Source organism: Miscanthus floridulus, chromosome 8, assembly GCF_019320115.1.
Source record: "Miscanthus floridulus cultivar M001 chromosome 8, ASM1932011v1, whole genome shotgun sequence".
Taxonomy (NCBI): Eukaryota; Viridiplantae; Streptophyta; class Magnoliopsida; order Poales; family Poaceae; genus Miscanthus; species Miscanthus floridulus.
Window position 1 is genome coordinate 108,234,522 of NC_089587.1, and position 22,107 is coordinate 108,256,628.

Sequence of the window (22,107 nt, forward strand, 5' to 3'; positions counted from 1 at the left end):
ATGAACGTGACAGGAGAGCACGAGAGGGACGCCGTGTCTACCCAGCAACAGGTGTCAATTTCTTCTAAATTCGTTTGCCCATTTAATTTGGGCGAATATTGGCTAGTTACGTCTTTTTCGCAGTATTGCATTTTGGAAGCAACTAGGTGCCAGTTTCTTCTAAAAATCCGTTTTGCCTGTTTATACGATCGAACACTAGTTGCATCCTTTTTTTAACAGAACTACATTGGGCATAATGTTATGACGATTACTACTAAAATTTGGAAATTTAGAAACAGTAACTCCTACATTTTGCCCTACACATACTGGTTAACCTTGGCCCCCATGTGTACAGGTCAGGTGCACCTGTTTCTTTAATTGTTCTGATGAGTTGAACTCTTTAGGTGGTGTTGTACGTACCTCTCTCTTTTTATTTCCTTTTCTGTCGTCTAATAAAAATCTTGATAAATCTCTTGTCGTTCCTTAAAAGAATTACTAGCTAGCGAGCCTGTGTATGTGTTACTACTTAATGGTCGTAAGCATATATGTGTGGTTATGCACATGCAGTAGCTTAAGACTATCTCCATATTTAACTGAAATATATCATTGTAGTCAAACATGCGTTACTACCTACTTCTGGTAAGCAAGTATATCTCCAGTATTTAGTACAGATGTTTTCAGTTGCCCCTCGATCATGCAGTCAAACTAATTTGAAGTTTGACTGTAAAACTACTATATTTCTATATGTTCAAATAAGTTGCTTCTCAAATGAAAGTAGTAGTATATGTATAATTTTTACCAAGGAGTATGCCATGAACATTGTTATAACTTATAAGGCCCCGTTTGGACATGAGAATCGGATTCGTTATTCACTAGAACGGCTCGAAACCGTGACGTGCTGCCTAGATCCGCAAGGATTCTGTTCAGTTTTTTCTTCAGCGAAGTTAGAAACTAGGAAAGGGTGGTTTCTCACAGAATCGTTTCGGTTTCCTTGCTGCACTTATGGGCTACCAATTTTATTTTTTCGGTTGTAATTCTTTTTTAGTGCACATATTAAGATTGTATTGTATTTAAGTTACTGTTCACCCACAAAAAGTTCAGAAGTTTTTGAAGCACACTTTTATTTATATGATTCTTTAAGAAAATATATATCTTCATATGAATCAAAATTCAGCCTACTAGCCAAACGGTTTTACGAAGTGATTCTAATTCATCACATGAAACATTTATTGGGATAATTTGGATCTAAAATGCTTCTAAGAAAATTTGGATCCCTATCGAATGCACCCTAACTCTGTTTATGGTTGTGAATGTTTTTTTTTTCTAGAAATGGACTGTTCAAAGTTGTCAATTATTTTATTTTTTTCTTAGGTTTAGATCCTCATTTCTGACTGAAGGGAGAAAGTTTATCCAATTAAATTTTGGTTGATCTTAAACGCATATAAAAGGTTATTTGTCCAATTCATCCCTGTTTGATCTTAAAATTCATAGACAGTCATATAAGTATCAAGTTTGACCAACAATTAATCAAAATTATGTGCAAATCTAGAACATAAAACTTGCTTCAATAGATTTGTGTTCAAACTTCAAAGTGACTCTAAGATGATATTAATTCTTTAGCAAATGACTATATACTATAAGAGAAATTATAGCTTAACATCTATTTTGTATGACTTTTCCTATGATCGAATATTCCTATCATTTCTGGATTGTGGGAATAGTTTGTAGTTAGTTGTTATCGTACGTGTCGTCTTAGTTTCTGAAAAATTCTACTACTCCATTGTCAATCTAAAAGTTACATTACACGAGTACATATTTCCTCTTCTTTTGTAGCCTGCGACCCAGAAAGCAGCGCTACCTTTGGTGCGCCAGCAGCAGCAGCAACCTGCGGCAGCAACTACTATCGAGGCCATTGCTACACCACCCCGCTGGAACCAACCCGCGGCCGGCAACGTCGCCTTTGGCAACATCGCACCGCCGACGGCAGTAGCAAACCACATGGCTACCACCGTCACATACGAGCCGGAGTTCTCCCGCGGCGGCAACGGCAACCAGCAGCAGCAGAACGTTTGTCCGCCGCTGATGTTCGGGCCGTTCCCATACCAGGGCCCACCGCCGCCCGTGCTGAAGCTGGCCATGTCGTTCCTGCCGCTGCCGCGATACAGCGGGACTGAGAGCGTCGGTGGCGCAACCGTCGGAGCTTCTGCTGCAGCTGCAGGAGAGCACAGCAACGCCGCCACTTTTCTTCTTCGGACCCTGAACCTTGGTACAGAACCAGATGGCCACGACGAGCTCGCAGCCATGATGGCCATGTACTCTGAGTCCACCAATCCACCGGTGGCCAAGGCAGCAGCTACAGCAGCAATGTACAGCGACAGCTCTAGCGCACTCATGGCGCCTCAGCCGCAGCAAATTGGTCACGGTGTGATGGCAGGATTGGCAGCAAATAGGGCAGAAGCCACGGGCGCACTCAACACCAACAGCTACATCAACTACAGCGCTGCAGCAGCCGTGGCGCCTCAGCATGTTGGTCACGGTGTGGCACCAAAACATGCAGCAGCAGCCAGACAAGAAGTACTCAACAATGGCGACGACTTCAGCACCTACAGCACATCACTCATGCCCTCTAATCAGATTCTTAAAATGGCTTCGAATGTGAAGGAGCTGACAATGGCAGAAGGAGCATTTTTCAGCAACGCCAACGACGATGCATCGTTCACGGCGCTTCAGGATCTCGCCGCGGCGCCAGATGGTGATCAGCTTGCACCAGGAGCGCTGGAAGCCATCAGTGCATCGCTCATGGGGTCTCCGGGACCTGGCGCGGCGATGGATGGGAACCCTGGCCTCGAGCTCGAGGCAATGCTTTCTCCTGATCAGTACGACAACACCATGTTCCCACTGGAAGCTCTCCTGGGGCTGGATGATGCTCCCGTGTACGAGGCCGGCGTAGACTACCAGCAGGGTGGCGCAGCTGGCGGGACCGCCGGCGATGTTGCAGGGACCTCGCTGATCGGCGGTGCTGATGACAACCTTGACGTCCTGGATGATTATTTGTTCATGGACAGCACTGGGGATTTCAACAATGGCCGCGAGTAATTCGTGGAGTGCAACGGTGCAGTAATAGTAGTTAGTAGCCGGAGAATAAGAGAGAGAAAAGGGCTCATGAGTTTCCTCCTGAAGTTAAACCAGCTTTGAATAATCTATGTACTCTCTCCATTTTTAAATGTATGATGTTTAGGAGAAGCTAATTTGTTTAAAAATAAACTAATTAGCTTGTCCTAAACATAGTATGTTTAAAAATGGAGGGAGTAATAAAGTAGTTACTCCGCTAAACTAAAGCGATGTTGCACTGGATGAAGATCTATGTTCTGTTAAACTCTGTTTATTTGTCTCTTTGTTTTGTTATCTTTAATTTGTTATGATTTAGTCACTATCCTGAAACTATTTGTTTTGGTTTTACCAATGTCTGATCAATGGTTACCAATGTTTCATAAATAGGACTCTACTTATAAGTACTTTGGTTAGTCAATAGCCCATTAGTCCGTGAGATAGTGGGTTCTCATTTATCATTATCAAAATTATGAGTTAGTGAATTCCCGTTGATCATTACCAAAATTCATATAGACACATCGTCAATGAAGCTCACTCTTCTCCACATAAGAAGTCTACTTTTAGCCATCAAACTATTACCCAACTCTGATTTTGGCCATTAAATTCCAAATAGGACATCTTTGACAATAGAACTATAAAAAACCAGTCAACTTTGGTCCTCGATGGGTTTCAAAGGTGGTTTTGCATAAAAACAATAAAAATATGGTTGAATGTCTAGAAATTTATAACTAATTCATTTTAAATACAAAATATAAAACGGGTACCATACTTCTTTTTTTTATGGATAAAAAGGTTGAATCAACTTTGTTAGATCAAAATGAATTGGATCTTAAGTATGTCTTGAATGAAAGATTGTCCGAACTTCTATGAGAGGTCGAAATAAAATGGTACCAACTTGCTAAAGTAAAGAATTTATTAGAAGGGGATGCCAATACAAAATATTTTAGTAAGTAGCAAATGGGAAACACAGGAAAACTAGGATATTTAGGCTGGAGCAGGAGGAAGGTTTAATTCACGGTGACGCTGAGCTTAAAAATTATATCACCACTTACTATAAAAAATATTAGGGCCATCTGATCATAACAATTTAGTGATGGATGAGTCATACCGTGATGACATCCCTCAAGTTACAGCTGAGGAAAATGATCTCTTGGTTGCTGAGTTTACGGAGGAGGAGATTTGAGGTGCAATTTTCCAATTGAACCATAATACGGCTCTGCTTTTCTCCAGAGTTTTATCAGGTATTCTGGAATGTAATTATGGATGATCTGATGGTTTGTTCACATATTTCCATAAGGGAGAATGAGTTAAATGCACCAGAGGCCCTCGAACTTGTATGCATGTGCCATATAGGTCCATGAACTTCGAAAATGCATTTTTGGTTCATAAACTTGTTAAACGGTGCACCGCAGGCCTAAGCCAGCCACGTGGATTTTTTTTTCTGACGTGGCATGATAGCATGGCATGTATTTTTTCAATTAACCCCTCGCATTAGTTATCCTTATTACAAATAGACCCTTCTTTCTCTCTCACCGTCCCGCTTTGCTGGAGCACACTGTCGAGACCGTGGCCGCAAGCTACTCCACGCCCCACAGCCAAGCCTCCCGACACCGCAGTAGCCGCACGAGCTCCTCCGCTACTGGCTGGAGCAAGGCCGCTGCCGCTGGCTAGGTCACCTGTCGCCGGACCAGCCGGTCGCCAACATAGGGGCCGTACAGGGTTGGCCGCCATCGACGGGCACGGAGGTCGCGCGAGGGAGGCCACGGGCACTCGGGCATGGAGGACGCGCAGGGCTGCAGCTAGGAGGTTGTGCGGGCTGCCTGCCGCGAGCGCGAGCGCGGTCGCAGGGTGCTAGGGCCGCTGGCCGTAGGCGCAGGGCGCACCGCGCACAGTCAGTCGGGCACGCGGGCTATACAGCCGGCTTGGCGCACGGACACCGCCGATGCAAGCCTAGCGCATAGGTAGAGTAGAGCACCGGCCGAGGTGAGGAGACGGAGCGCATGCTAAACAAGCAGATCGGACTTCATCTCATGGTAAGAACATCGTTGATGGATGAAAAAACATGATGTCTTACGGCTTCAACGATGAATCCCCATAGTAATCAACGGTGTTGCAGCGAGGGTGGACGGATGATCTGGATGTAGACGTGCTTCCATCGCCGGTGAGACCAGATGCATGGCCTCCGGAGGCATGCCAGCTAGCTAGCTTCTTGCATGCGTTCGAAGGGTAGGAGGTTCTGCTTGGTTGACTCGATCCCAGAGGACGTTGTAGAGCTCGACGAAGCGGGCGTCGAAGCAGAGGCTGCGTGTGGCAGCGGCGTGGTGGCTGCAACCGCGGTGACAATGACCGGTTCACCTGCTCTGCCATCTCGGCGGAGGGGAGCACATCGGAGTGGAAGTGCGGAACCGTGTGCGCTCGCCCTTGTCAGCGACGACCCCGGCCGGCACGCCCGCCAGCTCCCACGGGGATGCATCAGGGCCTGAACCGGCGGCGCCGATGTAACACCCCGGCCTAGGGCTTAATAGGATTAATAGGATACTCATACCAATAAGTTGCAACTTCTTTTCTGGAAGCCCATCTCTTAAGAACTCCAAGGTTAAGCGTGCTTGGCCTGGAGCGATGGGTGACCGACCGAGAAGTTCTTCCCGAGGGCGCATGAGTGAGGACAAAGTGCGCAGAAAAGACTGGTGTTGGTCTGTTAGGGCAGTCTATGTCCTAGGAAAGCTACCAGATGTAAGCGGGCCTAGCCTTGAGGAGGCGGGACGTTACATAATGGTATCAGAGCTGACCCTTGCGGTTTCACGAGCTTGTGTGTCAGTTGCGTAGGCATGGTGCGCATGGCTGGTGTGGACCCAGAGTGGTCACCCAGCATGGCACATGTGCTGGCACTAGACACACGAACGTGGCCAAGAGGGGACGTTCCTGGCCTGGGGTTGACCGACGAGGACGTCGGTCTCCTAAGGGGGTGAGGATGTAACACCCCGGCCTAGGGCTTAATAGGATTAATAGGATACTCATACCAACAAGTTGCAACTTCTTTTCTGGAAGCCTATCTCGTAAGAACTCCAAGGTTAAGCGTGCTTGGCCTGGGTCGATGGGTGACCGACCGAGAAGTTCTTCCCGGGGGCGCATGAGTGAGGACAAAGTGCGCAGAAAAGACTGGTGTTGGTCTGTGAGGGCAGTCTATGTCCTAGGAAAGCTACCAGATGTAAGCGGGCCTAGCCTCGAGGAGGCGGGACGTTACAGAATGGTATCAGTAATAAGACCCCGATTTCCGCGAAGGGAAATCCACAACGTCGAAGTGTAATAAGACCGTTGCCGTTGTAGATCATATTACCCAAATTCCAGTCGAATATCACATCCATACAACGATAATATCAGAGTACAAATAGTGCGGAATTACATAATTTATTACATCGCCGCATTGGCGGAATCAAAAGTAGCATTCATTCAGAACAGCTTGAAGATAAGATCGCCAAACTCGAGCGTAGGCACGAACCCCTCATCCGTCAAACTCCTCGGAGCTATACTCCCCAGCAGAACCTGTGTGCCAAAATTTATCAGTACGATTTGTACTGGCCACTCCCATCCCTATGAGCATTGCTTTGTGGTAATTGGATGCAAGTGGGACATAGTCAAAGGAACCTATAAAGTTGGGGTTTCCTATGCAATAGCATATCAAGTAAATAGTAATAGTTTGTCAAGTTTTAACACCATTCTCACACACATTCCACTCCATTCCCTTTTTCGAGCCAGGTTTCGATCCTAGGATCGATATACCACCATCTCCATCATCACCATACCATACCATCACTCAGTCGACAGGCCAACTCCCTCTCGGCACTGTCTCAAGGCCCGTAGCCCCTGGCTACGACCGACTCTCTCTCACGGGGGAAAGAAAAGAAGGACTCATCTCACTATCTAGTTTAAGCGAAACCCAAGAAAGGTCCATAGCCGACAAGTCGGCACATGTATCGATCGATCAACCATGCACTCTGTAGAGGTTTTACATAACCACAAGATCCGCCTTCCTCGCTGACCGTCGTCAGCTAGGCTGATTCCGGCCACTTGCTAGCCTAGGATAATGCCACTCTACCATTTAGCCCTGGTTCACCCCAAGTCAAGTCTGGGGTGGCTGAAACTATGAGTCATGAGCCGGGTCCACAAGGTCTCCATGAAGTCTCGGAAGGGTGTGGGGGGAATCCTCCACGCCCCATACCTCCTTACACTGTCCGCTATCAACCTAGCAGTAGTGGCAATATCCTACCAAGTAGTCCAGCCGTCCCGCACCATATAGGGCGAGTGGTACGTAAGGCTTCCCAGTGAATCTGAGTACTAGTAAGTCCTTAGGGGTGACCAAGCCAGAATGTCTCCATCAGGGTTTCCATTTACCGTGCCACCATAGCACCTCCAACCCGGGCTCCACCCGTCACAGGTTCACACCCAGGTCCGCCTCATATACCATTTACCCACCACAGGTATTCATTTCCAGGGGTGCCCAGGTAGCATCCCATAGCAAGACTTGCCCCAGGCTCGTCGTATACTCCAACTTGGTCGACACAACCCTCACCCTCCACACACCCAAGTCACACATGCAGCACTCTCCCCATGGTCCAGTTAACACCAGTGTCCACCACGCATGTAGTATAAGCGTGGTAGAAGTATATGTAATGAAATATATAGTAGTAATCGTGTGTCTAGCCTAATAGCAGGGTATGCAGGGGTAAGGTTGCGTCAAGGTAAAGGCTTTCAAGCAAGCATACTACCATGCAAGTCCTATTATAATATGACTGTAGTAGTAACGTAAAGCGATAGCAGCTCTATGTTAGCCATGCGTAATAGGTGCTACGAGATTGGGTGGGATGTGGCACCTTCAGTGTAGTCATCTCCGTTCTCCTCACGGTACTCACGGTCCTCTTCCATCAGGTTCTCCTCCGAGTCTGCATCGTTCGCATTATAGTCGCGTTAGCGACGTCTATAGAATAGCACAAAGAAGCAATGGAAATTCAAAAGAGCCAAATGCACTCAAACATGGGTTCATTACGTAGAGCTTGATTTTGGATGAATTTTGGTCTTGGTCTCGTATTTTTCTGAGGTCGTATGAATTAGTTATGAATTTCCGAAGTTTAAATCATTTTGAAAATGGAAAAAGGCTGAGTTAATCCTGGGCTGACACGTGTCACGGTGTGACTGGTCCACATGGCATGATGACATCAGCATGACGTCATCGTCTCGGTTCCGAGCTGACAGGTGGGGTCTAGCTGATGTCAGCATGACGTCAGCATCATCATCAATTCCGACAGGTGGGGCCAGAGGCTATTGGGTCACTGACAGGTGGGTCTAGAGTGGCTGTGCCACTGACATGTGGGGCCAGGTCAATGTTGACCAGTCAACGGTCAATACGGGCCGGGTCTCGTCTAGGCCTGGACCGGGCTAGATCTGGGCCGGGCTTGCCCGGACACGTGGCTTGCTGTGGCGCTGCCACGTGACGCAGTTGGGCTCTTACTGGGCTTTGTTTCCTGGCTGTGGGCATGAGCGCGGCTCACAGTGAACCCAAGTTCACGGTCCATGGACCTAAGGTAGGGTCCATGGTGGACCGAGTCCATCATCATTTCCCTTTGGCTCGGCTCATGTGCACCGGGTGCAGGGCTACGCTGCTCTACTCGCCCCTTCTCCTCTATTTCTTCCACGGCGCGCTCCCGCCGGCGACGTGCTCACCGGCGAGCTCCCACAATGGCTCAAGCATCCATTTGAGGTGGGGAAAAGCCTCCCCGCACCATGGCGACTGCAACTGTGGGGTCAGGGCAACGGGTGGTGCTTCCTACATCTCTGGTCACGGCGAACGGCGGCTCAAGCACAACCGGCGTGCGGGAATGGCGTGGGTGCAACGGCATTGGCTGGTTCTGTGGTGCGCATGGGCGCCACAATGCTCTATCGGGCGTGTTGGGCAGGTCGAGGGGTCCTCTAGGGCGTTGGCCACGGCGGACGGCAGCTCGGCAGTGCTCGCCGGTGGCGAGGCCGCGCACGCAGGCCCTCTAGTGGCTAGTGCTGGGCAGATGTGGCTTCTACGGCTTCGTGTGGACACGGCGAGGGTGTCCAGAGCTTGGGGCAGGACTTCCAGTTTCCAGGTGGCCGGTAGGGTCTTCCCGGCAACCATGGTGACATGGTGGCGATGGCGAGGCACGCGGGTCACTACGGGGCTCCAGCGGGGTGGTCACGGCGTGCGCGTGAGTTACCCATGGCTTCAGCGAACAGGACGGGTGGGTCAAGGAGGCGCCAGGCGCTCTGATCGGTACTGGCCACGGTGGTCAGGGCTCAGACCGGTGGTCGGGTGCTCGGACCGGTGGTCGGGTGCTCGGCATGGTGGTCTGGTGCTCGGACCGGTGGTCGGGTGCTCGGGCCGGTGGTCTGGTGCTCGGCACGGTGGTCTGGTGCTTGGACCGGTGGTTGGGTGCTCCGGTGGTGGTTGCGCCATGGCAGCGGCGTCGTGAGCGTGGCATGCGTGCTCGGCTACGACGTCCGGGGAACTTGGAGAGGTCTACAGCGTCCAAGGGCTCGAGGATGGTCACGGTCAACGTGAGTGTGCCGTGCTGGTGTGCCTAGAGGCCGGGGATGGCCTTGGCCTACGCGCTCACGGTATGGAGCGCCATGGCCGGAGTAGCAAGGTCCAGTGGCGAGCAGGGGAAGAATCGGGGGCTCACCGTGGGTGCTGTGGAAGAGAGGATGGCGGTGCAGTGTTGAGTTGCGGCCGTGTAGCTCCGGAAGCAGTGCCGTGCAGTGCTGACCCACGACCGTGACGACGACGACGGCGTCGCCCTCGGTTCTGGTGACTTCGGCACCGCGCGGGGGCTCCGATCCTCCTCTCACGATCTCCTTCTCGGCCCTCTACTCTCGGTGTGGTGCGGCTGCTGGGCCACCCAGCGGCGGCGGAGGCTGAGGAAGAAGCTAGGGCGCCAGGCGTGAGCGACGTGCGGGCTGGCTTTATAGCCGAGCACCATGCCTCCCAGGGCGGATGGCATCGTGTGGTGGAGGCATGTGCATCGCATCAGACGGTGGTGCGAGGTTGCATGGGCACGGCGCAAGGGGGAACCGGGTCATGCCCCGGGCGTGACCCCCTGGCCCGCCCCTGCCACAGCTGTCGGGCGCCGGTCGCATAGGCGGCTGAGGCGTGGGTGAGGAAGACGACACTGTAGACAAGGGTGGCTGACATGCGGGGTCCAGCGGGCAGTGGCTGCGAGGGAGGCAGACAGGTGCGCTAGCGTGGGCGACGCGCTGGGCCAGCTCGTGGGCTGCGTACGTGCGCGCCGGTGCAAGGTGGGCGCGGTTGGGCTGGCTGGGCCACGAAGCCGAGCAGCCTGGGCTGCTGAGGCCTCCTTCCTCGTTTCCTTTTTCTGTTTTTCATTTCATCTCTTTTGTTTGAATTCGAATTTGGTTCTAGAATTTGAATTCCTAAATTGGTGCACCTAATTTATTGGAGTTGTTAAGCATATCATAACTCAAATGGAAATCCAAATCACATTTTGAATAATCAATGTATGCAACACTTTATTAGTTAGATTTTAAATAATCACAATTAACTAATGACATGCCTTGCTTATGTGTTAACTAGGGTTGGGGTTAGACCTAACGCATCTCTTAGGTTGGGTTACTATACATGACACTCATCATCACATGGTTGTTCTAAGAAAAATTTTGTAGTTGGTATTTTTCAGTGTGTGGATTTTTGGGTTGTTACAGTCCTACCCCCTTAACAGAATCTCATCCCCGAGATTAAAGCATAACGTACTCTTCGAAGAGGTACGGATATCGTAGCCGAAGGTCAGACTCTTTCTCCCATGTTGCTTCTCTCTCTGTGTGATTGCTCCATTGGATCTTGCACATAGGAATAGTCTTGCTTTGGGTCTCTTTGGTATCTCTATCCAGAATTCTGATAGGATGTTCTTTATACTCGAGTATATCTTGAATGTCAAGTGTACCAGTCGGGATTACTTCATCGGGCACTCTCAAACACTTGCGTAGCTGTGAGACATGGAATACGGAATGTACACCCATCAATTCCTCGGGTAGCTCGAGTTTGTAGGCGAGCTTTCCAATCCTCTTGCAAATCTTGTATGGGCCAACAAATCTAGGGGCAAGCTTTCCTTTCACATGGAATCTGACAGTTCCACGTAGCGGGGATACTTTGAGATAGACGAAGTCTCCCACATTGAACTCAAGTTCTCTTCTCCTTTTGTCAGCATAGCTCTTGTATCGACTTTGAGCAATTCTCAAATTCTCTCTTACCTGAGCAACTCCTTCTTCTGCATCTTGAATCTTAGCGGAGTCAAAGAATGATCTTTCTCCCAGTTGGGACCACATCAAAGGTGTCTTACAAGGTCTGCCATACAGAGCTTCAAATGGCGTCATCTTGATACTGGCTTGGTAGCTGTTGTTGTAAGAGAACTCTGCATAGGGTAGGCATTTCTCCCAATCAGAGCCGTAATTCAGTACACTAGCGCAAAGCATGTCTTCTAAGATATGATTTACTCGTTTTGTCTGTCCATCTGTCTATGGGTGGTAAGCGGTACTGAAATCAAGTTTGGTTCCAATGGACTTATGCAGAGCTTCCCAGAATCGGGACACAAATTGAGGACCACGATCAGATACAATACTAGAGGGAGCTCCATGCAGTCTGAGAATATGCTCAACATATAGATCCACTAATTTCTTGGCGTTGGTCTTGGTCTTTACTGGTACAAAGTGAGCAATCTTGGTCAAGCGATCAACAATCACCCAGATGGAATCATTGCCTTTCTGTGAATGGGGCAATCCAACTATGAAATCCATGGATATGTTCTCCCATTTCCACTCGGGAACGTCAAGAGGCTTTAGCAATCCTGCAGGCCTTTGATGTTCAGGCCTTGACTCTGTTGCAGGTGTCACAACGTGCCACATGTCCTGCAATATCCGTCTTTATGCCTTTCCACCAGAAGTGTTTCTTCAGGTCTTGGTGCATCTTTGAACCTCCAGGGTGAATACAGTACTTGGAATCGTAAGCTTCCGACAAAATTTCCTCTCATAGTACTAGGTCAGATGGAACACAGATTATGTTCTTGAACCAGATGGTTCCTTGTTCATCTTCTTGGTGGTTGGTCTTGTAGCCTAGTTTCATCAGACCACGGAGATACTCAATCTCTTCATAGCTTTTCTGAGCTTGACGGATGCGATCTGTGAGATCATACTGTATGCGGAGCTCATTCAGCAAGCCATGCGGTAGTATCTCTAGTTGGAAATCATCAATCTCTCCCTTGAGCTCAAGTGGTACTGATTCAGTGATCAAGGTGTGACAGTAACTCTTGCGACTAAGAGCATCTGCGACTATATTAGCTTTTCCCGGATGATAGTGAATTTCCAGGTCATAGTCCTTGATCAACTCAAGCCATCGGCGTTGCCTCATATTCAAATCTTCTTGAGTGAAAAAGTACTTCAAGCTCTTGTGATCGGTGTAGATGTCACACTTGTTGCCTATCAAGTAGTGTCTCCAGATCTTCAAGGCATGCACAACTGCTGCTAACTCGAGATCATGGGTAGGGTAACGGTTCTCGTGCTCTTTCAACTGTCAAGAAGCATAAGCTATTACTCTTCCATCTTGCATCAATACACAATCAAGTCCTTGACGGGATGCATCACAATAAACCACGAAATCTTTGCCGATATCAGGCAATGATAGCACAGGAGTTGTGGTAAGCTTCTATTTCAATTCCTGGAAGCTTTGTTCGCACTCGGGCGTCCATTCAAACTCCTTGGTCTTCTTCAGAAGATTGGTCATTGGACGGGCTATCTTGGAGAAGTTTTCGATGAATCGGCGATAATATCCAGCCAATCCCAAGAAACTTTTGATTTCTGTCACATTACGGGGTTGATCCCACTCTTTCACAGCTTCAATCTTGGCTGGGTCAACTGTGACACCTTCAGCTGATAGTACATGGCCTAAGAAGGCAACTTCCTGTAGCCAAAACTCACATTTACTGAACTTTGCATAGAGCTGATGTTGGGCCAATTTCTCAAGCATGGTTCTCAGATAATGTTCATGTTCTTCAGCGGTGGATGAATAGACAAGGATGTCATCAATGAATATCACCACGAACTTATCCAGTTCATCCATGAAAACCTTATTCATCATGTTCATGAAATATGCGGGAGCATTCGTGAGTCCAAAGGACACCACAGTGAACTCAAACTGCCCATACCTAGTCACAAAAGCGGTCTTCGGGATATCACTTTCTCGAATCTTCATCTGATGATAGCCAGATCTGAGATCAATCTTGGAGAAATACTTGGCACCTCGAAGCTGATCAAGCAGATCATCAATCCTTGGTAGGGGGGTACTTGTTCTTGATGGTGACTGCATTCAAGTTCCGGTAGTCAATGCACATTCTCATTGAGCCATCCTTCTTCTTGACAAATAGAACAGGGGATCCCCAGGGTGAAGCACTGGGTCTGATATATCCCTTCAAGATGAGCTCATCAAGCTATTTCTTGAGCTCGGCCAGTTCATCAACTGACATGCGATAGGGTCTCTTGGTAATGGGTCATGTTCCTAGCAACAGATCAATGATGAACTCTACATCACGGTCTGGTGGCATACCCGGAATTCTTCAGGGAATACATCGGGATAGTCTTTGACTACTGGCACATCATGAACTGTCTTCTCCTCTCTTTGTGATTCTGAACTTGCCTTAAGGGCACATAGGATAGAGGTGGACTTTCTAGACTGGGTTCACATCTAATGACTTGGCCTGATGGGTGGGTCGCTTGGACATATCTAGGTGAACATGATATGATACCTCGGTGAATGGTTAACCAATCCATACCTAGGATGACATCTAGTTCGTGGAAGGTAAAGGGTTAGGTCAGCTTTAAAGATAAGACCCTCAATGGTAAGACTCACTCCCTTACAGATGTGGGTGCATTTTAGGTCTCCTAAAGGTGAGCTGGTGATGATAGGCTTTTCACGTGGGGTTATAGGCAGGTTGTGCTCTCGTGCAAACTTGGATGATATGTATGAACAAGTTGCTCCAGAGTCGAATAAAACTGATGCAGTATTGCCATTAACTAAAAACATACCGTACACCACATCAGGGGCAGTCTGTGCTTCCTCGGCGTCCAGATGGTTGAGACATCCACGAGTAGCAGATCCCTTGGGCTGAGACTTCTGAGCAGCTGAGTTCTGAGGGCACTCAGTGGCTTGTGACCTAGTGGCCACAAGCAAAACAGGTGAAAGGTGTACCGCCTGTAGGGGTTGGCGCGGTTGCCTTCCGGTTTCCAGTGCTTGGTGCGGAGCGGTCTATGTTGGGTGTTCATTCGCTGAGTGGGGACGATTGAAACGATCCTGATAGTTGCGGTCCTATGTATAACGGTCCTAGTTGTAGCGATCCTAAGCAGGGCGGGAGTATTTGGCAGTGTAGCCTCCACTTCCCCTACTCGATCCAGGGTTGTCATCCCTGTTGTGGCGAGAGCGTTCCCTAGATGGTGCATCTCTGCAGAACCTCTTGCGATCACGACCACGGGGAGACTCCTCAGGCTTACGCTTCCTCTCCTGTACTCTTCTCCAGCTTCAGCACGGTCCTTCTCAATCTGGATGCAGCGATCCACCAGAGCACGCAATGTGTTGCTCTCAATACCGCCAAACTTCAACTTGATGTGCGGGTTAAGTCCCTTGCGGTAATAGTATAGCTTCTCCTTCTCAGAGTTCACAACATAGGAAGGCGCATAGCGCAGAAGGTTAGTGAAACGAGTAGTGTACTCAGTCACCCTGTCCTTTCCCATCTTGATGTTGCGGAACTCCTCGGCTTTGGCCTCCATGATACCCTTGGGAATGTGGTACTCAGTGAATGCTTCAGCGAACTCATCCCACGAGATGGGGTGGGCAGGGTCCTCATGGGAATCACTGAAACTATCCCACCAGGCGCATGCTGCACCTGTAAGCTGGTGTGTGGCTGCTCCAACACACTCATCATCGATGAAAGTAGTGAGGTCAAGCTTTCTTCTCCATCTCCTTGAGCCAGTCATCGGCTACAAGCGGGTCAGGGTCGGTGCCATCATAGGTAGGTGGCCTTAGCTTCAAAAATCCCTCTAGCTTCCTTTGGAAGTCATTCTGCTGACCTCCCTGGCGATGGTTTGCTCCTTCAACAAGAGCTGCAAGAAGCTGGGTCTGTGTGTGCCATCACTTCTGCCAGGTTCGGTGGTGGTGGTGGAATGTTCTCCTCAAGCGGCAGGGTATTCTCCAGGTGGAAGGGTATCCCTCCATGTCCACGGCCACGGCCACGGCCACGGTTGTTGCCACCACGTCCCCACTTTCGATCCAAAAACATGGAAATAAGTACATGTATATATATACACATAGAATGATACAATATATTTTCTCTCTCTCTCAACACATAGAAATAAGTGCATATGTCTATATCTCTAGATATGCATGTGATAACACATAGAATGTCTCTCTAGATACAATTTTCTCTCTCTCTCAACACATGAAAATAAGTACATGTAAATATACATATAGAAATAATTAATTAAGTACCATATGTATACATATAGAATCTCTCTCTAGATATATATATATAGAGAGATAGAATATATAATTACTAAATCCAATTAAATAAATCTAACATGAAATTAGATAAACTAGTAATAGATAATACATTTTAATCTAACATATATCAAAAACTATAATAAAAAACTATCTAAAAAAAACTATCTAAATAAGTACTAATTAAAATTTAATACATTTTAATCTAACATATATCAAATACTATAATAAAAAACTATCTAAAAAAACTATCTAAATAAAGTACTAATTAAATTTTAATACATTTAAATCTAACATATATCAAAAACTACTAATTAAATCTAACATTTTAATCTAATATATATTGGCCGGCCGAGAGCAAGCTAAGCTAGCTAGCAGGCGCTGTGGATCGAGGCGGATGGCGCGGGCCGGCAGGGCGTGCTGGCCGGCCACGCGCGGGGCCGAGCTGAGCACCTCGATCGCGCGAGGACGACGTACGGCGGCGGAGACGGCGGGGCTCGACGACGAGGCCGCCGGGCGCGCGGGAAGCGGTCGACGGAGGGGGCTCGGGTGCGGGCAGAGACGGGGCCGGGCGGATGGCGCGGCCGGGCGGGGGTAGAAGACGACGGCGGCGCGGCAGAGACGAGCTCGATGTACGGCCGGGCGGGGCTGGGGCGACGGAGGCGAGATCGAAGATGGCGGTGGCGGCGGCGATGATCGACGTGTAGATCGAAAGGTAGAAGATGAAACCGTTCGATATATATAGGCCGGGACCCTTTAGTCCCGGCTAGTAACACCAACCGGGACTAAAAACCCTTTAGTCCCGGCTTGTATTACCAGCCGGGACTAAAGGCCCAACCCTTTAGTCCCGGCTCGCCTTACAAGCCGGGACTAAAGGGTTTTTAGTCCCGGTTGGTGTTACTAGCCGGGACTAAAAGTATTTTGGGCGCGCACCGAAATTGCCGCTCACCCTTTAGTCCCGGTTCTTGGTCTGGGCCGGGACTGAAGGCACCGAAAATTTTGGCAACCCGCCAGCGTAATTGGAAAGACCTGGGATTTTGATTTTGTTTAATACTAGGTTAATCAATTAATTCCATAGCAACTTCAATACTTTGCAATATTTATTTTAAAAAATTCTATTGATTAACTAATTATTTATTGTAAATAGGAAAATTTTGTAACCTATAGTTTTTAATTTCTTTTATGAATATAGAATATAAATGTTACTAATACTAAGTATTTTGTTAATGCAAAAATATATTTGTAACTTAAAATTAATAAAACTAATATTATTCGATAGGAAATTTATTATCACATTATTGTAACGTCAATGTTTCAATTTTTTCTCGGTTTTTGATCAAAATTAACAGGAAATTTTTGTTAAACCTATAAAAATAAAGAAAATATAGTACTTTTTGTTGTACAACTTTTTCAAATGAAAAAATGGCCTATATAAGGATTGTTGTTTTTTCAATTCGACCAAAATTAACAAACTTGGTATTCAAAACTTTTCAATTCGAAGTCATTTAGAGTCTATAATACTAGGGTCAAAGTGTTGTTTTTTCATTTGACCAAATTTGACTTGGTCAAACTTGCTCAAATGAGACACTAAATGACCTCAGATGAAAAAACTCTGAATACCAAGTTTGATCATCTCAGCAAGATCTACAATTGTTACATAGATCATTTTCCCATTTGAGAAATTTTTATCAAACACTAGTCACAATTTTCCTTATCTCTTATAGACTTTCTAAAACTATGTCACACACTTGTGAAAATTGAACTACATTTTGTTCAAGCTTTCTCAAATGAAAAAATGGTCTATATAAGGATTGTAGATATTGATGATATGAACAAACTTGGTATTCAAAACTTTTCAATTTTAGACAATCTAGGGTTCCGAAAACTAGTTTGTAGGCGTCAAAATTTAAAAATCATAAATTTGAACCGTCCAAACTTTCTCAAATGGAAAGTTGACCAAAACAACAATTGTAGATCTTTTTGAGTTTAACAAACTTGGTATTCAAAACTTTTCAATTCGAAGTCATTTAGAGTCCATAATACTAGGGTCAAAGTGTTGTTTTTTCATTTGACCAAATTTGACTTGGTCAAACTTGCTCAAATGAGACACTAAATGACCTCAGATGAAAAAACTCTGAATACCAAGTTTGATCATCTCAGCAAGATCTACAATTGTTACATAGATCATTTTCCCATTTGAGAAATTTTTATCAAACACTAGTCACAATTTTCCTTATCTCTTATAGATTTTCTAAAACTATGTCACACACTTGTGAAAATTGAACTACATTTTGTTCAAGCTTTCTCAAATGAAAAAATGGTTTATATAAGGATTGTAGATATTGATGATATGAACAAACTTGGTATTCAAAACTTTTCAATTTTAGACAATCTAGGGTTCCGAAAACTAGTTTGTAGGCGTCAAAATTTAAAAATCATAAATTTGAACCGTCCAAACTTTCTCAAATGGAAAGTTGACCAAAACAACAATTGTAGATCTTTTTGAGTTTAACAAACTTGGTATTCAAAACTTTTCAATTCGAAGTCATTTAGAGTCCATAATACTAGGGTCAATGTGTTGTTTTTTCATTTGACCAAATTTGACTTGGTCAAACTTGCTCAAATGAGACACTAAATGACCTCAGATGAAAAAACTCTGAATACCAAGTTTGATCATCTCAGCAAGATCTACAATTGTTACATAGATCATTTTCCCATTTGAGAAATTTTTATCAAACACTAGTCACAATTTTCCTTATCTCTTATAGACTTTCTAAAACTATGTCACACACTTGTGAAAATTGAACTACATTTTGTTCAAGCTTTCTCAAATGAAAAAATGGTTTATATAAGGATTGTAGATATTGATGATATGAACGAACTTGGTATTCAAAACTTTTCAATTTTAGACAATCTAGGGTTCCGAAAACTAGTTTGTAGGCGTCGAAATTTAAAAATCATAAATTTGAACCGTCCAAACTTTCTCAAATGGAAAGTTGACCAAAACAAAAATTGTAGATCTTTTTGAGTTTAACAAACTTGGTATTCAAAACTTTTCAATTCGAAGTCATTTAGAGTCCATAATACTAGGGTCAAAGTGTTGTTTTTTCATTTGACCAAATTTGACTTGGTCAAACTTGCTCAAATGAGACACTAAATGACCTCAGATGAAAAAACTCTGAATACCAAGTTTGATCATCTCAGCAAGATCTACAATTGTTACATAGATCATTTTCCCATTTGAGAAATTTTTATCAAACACTAGTCACAATTTTCCTTATCTCTTATAGACTTTCTAAAACTATGTCACACACTTGTGAAAATTGAACTACATTTTGTTCAAGCTTTCTCAAATGAAAAAATGGTCTATATAAGGATTGTAGATATTGATGATATGAACAAACTTGGTATTCAAAACTTTTCAATTTTAGACAATCTAGGGTTCCGAAAACTAGTTTGTAGGCGTCGAAATTTAAAAATCATAAATTTGAACCGTCCAAACTTTCTCAAATGGAAAGTTGACCAAAACAACAATTGTAGATCTTTTTGAGTTTAACAAACTTGGTATTCAAAACTTTTCAATTCGAAGTCATTTAGAGTCCATAATACTAGGGTCAAAGTGTTGTTTTTTCATTTGACCAAATTTGACTTGGTCAAACTTGCTCAAATGAGACACTAAATGACCTCAGATGAAAAAACTCTGAATACCAAGTTTGATCATCTCAGCAAGATCTACAATTGTTACATAGATCATTTTCCCATTTGAGAAATTTTTATCAAACACTAGTCACAATTTTCCTTATCTCTTATAGACTTTCTAAAACTATGTCACACACTTGTGAAAATTGAACTACATTTTGTTCAAGCTTTCTCAAATGAAAAAATGGTCTATATAAGGATTGTAGATATTGATGATATGAACAAACTTGGTATTCGAAACTTTTCAATTTTAGACAATCTAGGGTTCCGAAAACATATTACATAATATCCGTCTCTAAAACATAATATATTAAACATGCATCGTTGTATCATGCGGGCACAACAGTGAATTTCTTCTTGACGTATGACCCTTGGTTATGATCTTGTCGTAACCATGGAGTGTCTTCATCATTTAACATGATGCTTGGATCTTTCTTCACTATGAAGGGTGGAATTCGGACATTTCTTTCGTAATCTTCTGACATGTCTGACTTGTCTTCAATTCCTACTATATTTATTTTCCCAGAAAGAATTATGTGGCGCTTTGGCTCATTGATCATTGAGTTGATGTCTTCGTTTTTTCCTCTCTTTGATTTTGTAGACATGTCTTTCACATAGAACACCTGACTCACATCGGCAGCAAGGACGAATGGTTCCTCTTTGTATCCAATATTGTTGAGGTCCACTGTTGTCATTCCATACTCTTTGTCGACTGTTACCCCTCCTCCGGTCAGCTTCACCCATTGGCACCGGAACAAAGGGACTTTAAAATTAGGTGCGTAGTCTAGTTCCCATATCTCTTCTATGCGGCCATAATATGTTTGTATATTCCCATTTGGATCTGTGCCATCTATGCGAACACCACTATTTTGATTGGTGCTCCTTTTATCTTGGGCAACTGTGTAAAATGTATTTCCATTTATCTCGTACCCTTGGTACGTGAGGATATGCCACGATGGCTGCCTAGCCAACAAATACAGTTGCTCATCAATATTGTCATCGCCTTGACATTCTTTTCGCAACCAACCACTGAAACTTTTCATGTGCTGACGCCTAATCCAAGCTTCAGTCTTCCCTGGAAACTTGGATCGTAAGAACTCCTTATGTATCTCGATGTACGGATGCACCAATGACGAGTTCTGAAGAACTGTGTAGTGTGCTTTATTGAAATAATCGTCTTCCATGCCAATATATGTTTTCTTCCCTAAAGTTCCTTTACCACTGAGTCTCCCCTCATGTCGTGATTCGGGAACGCCAATCGGAGCAATGTCAGGAATAAAGTCAACACAGAACTCAATGACCTCCTCTGTTCCATAGCCCTGGGCGATGCTTCCTTCAGGCTTAGAACGGACTTTCACATATTTCTTCAAGACTCCCATAAACCTCTCGAAGGGGAACATGTTATGTAAGAACACAGGTCCAAGAATACTAATCTCCTTCACCAAATGAACTAGGATGTGTGTCATGATATTAAAGAAGGATGGAGGGAACACCAACTCAAAGCTGACAAGACATTGAACCACATCGTTCTGTAGAGTAGCTAGTTCCACTGGATTGATTGCCTTCTGAGAAATTGCATTGAGAAATGCACATAGCTTCACGGTGGCTAGACGTACATGTGGAGGTAGAATTCCTCTTAAAGCAACTGGAAGCAATTGCGTCATAAGCACGTGGCAGTCGTGGGACTTTAAGTTTAGGAATTTTTTATCTGGCACATTTATTATACCCTTTATATTAGAGGAGAATCCCGATGGGACCTTGATGCTGCTTAGACATTCGAACATGCTGTCCCTCTCTTCTTTGCTAAGCGTGTAGCTAGCAGGACTTAAGTAATGACGTCCATCACCTGTCTTCTCTGGATGAAGGTTGTCTCGTTCTTTCATGCACTGCAAGTCCTGGCGTGCTTCAAGTGAATCCTTTGGCTTCCCGTACACACCCATGAATCCTAACAGGTTCACACAAAGATTCTTTGTCAGGTGCATCACGTCGATTGCGTTGCGGACCTCTAGGACTTGCCAATAGGGTAGCTCCCAAAAGATGGACTTCTTCTTCCACATGGGTGCATGTCCATTAGCATCTTTGGGAACAGATTCACTGCCTTGTCCCTTTCCAAATACTACTTTCACATCCTTGACCATTGCGAGTACATCTTCCCCGGTTCGGTTATGAGGCTTCTTCCGGTGGTCTGGCTTACCTTTAAAATGCTTCCCTTTCTTTCTTACTTGGTGGTTCAAAGGAAGGAATCGACGATGGCCAAGGTACACGACCTTTCGACATCTTTTCAAATATATACTGTCAAGGTCATCAAAACAATGTGTGCATGCATTATATCCTTTGTTTGTCTGACCTGAAAGATTACTTAAAGCAGGCCAATCATTGATGGTTACGAACAACATTGCTCGTAGGTCAAAGTGTTCTTGTTTGTACTCATCCCAGACACGTACACCTGGTTTGTTCCATAAAACTAGAAGTTCTTCAACTAATGGCTTCAGATATACATCAATATCGTTTCCAGGTTGCCTCGGACCTTGGATGAGGATCGGCATCATAATGAACTTCCGCTTCATGCATAACCATGGAGGAAGGTTGTAGATATATAGAGTAACTGGCCAAGTGCTATGACTAGTGCTCTGCTGTCCAAAAGGATTCATACCATCTGTACTTAAGGCGAACCTTAAGTTTCTAACCTCATTTGCAAACTCTGAAAATTCTCTATCTATCGCTCTCCACTGGGACCCATCAGCTGG